Below are 700 nucleotides of genomic sequence, written 5' to 3'. Positions count from 1 at the left end.
AAGGAAGGGACGGCTGAGTGGGTTACTCTGCACACAGGGAGGCGCCCTCTACAGGCCAACGAGCTTCTTGGCCCGCTCTCAGGCTCGGAAACATTCATTCTCCACGAGCTTCCGCCCTATGTCGGCAGAGGGCGACCGGGGCCTGCGCAAGGGGATCTGGGGAAAGGGGGTCGCGACCTCCCCTCATCGAACTCCCCTCCACCCCGCCGAACCGCGCCTTAGAAGCCTTGAAAAAGGTACCCGAATTCAAGTATGGAAAAGGCAAGATTCGCTTTACAGCGGATCCCTATATTCCTGGGGCTTTGCTTCCGCTTGGGTCATGACTATCTCAAGCGATTCTGTAACAAAACAGCGGGCAATGGAGTCTAGTTCTGTCATTAACTCATTTTACAGACGAAGAAACTGATACTTCCACTATCTAGCTGAGTGACCTTGGGCAAATTAATCTCTTGGGGCTTAGTTTTCTCATCTGTAAACTGGGATAATGTTGCTCTAACTAGGTTTAGGTGATGATCAAATGAGATAACTGTACAAGGAGCCTGACTCGTAGTAAACACACTACAAATGGCAGTTGCTATAATCCCAAAACTGAGACAATGGTCACCGTAAAGTCTGTCAAGTGTAGATCTCCTCAGTCTGAGACCCCAGAGAGCCACCTGGCTCTTCTCTTGTGAAAACCACTTCTCAACCCCCGATTTTC

Source organism: Balaenoptera physalus (genome assembly GCF_965194825.1).
Source record: "Balaenoptera physalus genome assembly, chromosome: 20".
Lineage (NCBI taxonomy): Eukaryota > Metazoa > Chordata > Mammalia > Artiodactyla > Balaenopteridae > Balaenoptera > Balaenoptera physalus.
This window is presented reverse-complemented; position numbering follows the sequence as displayed.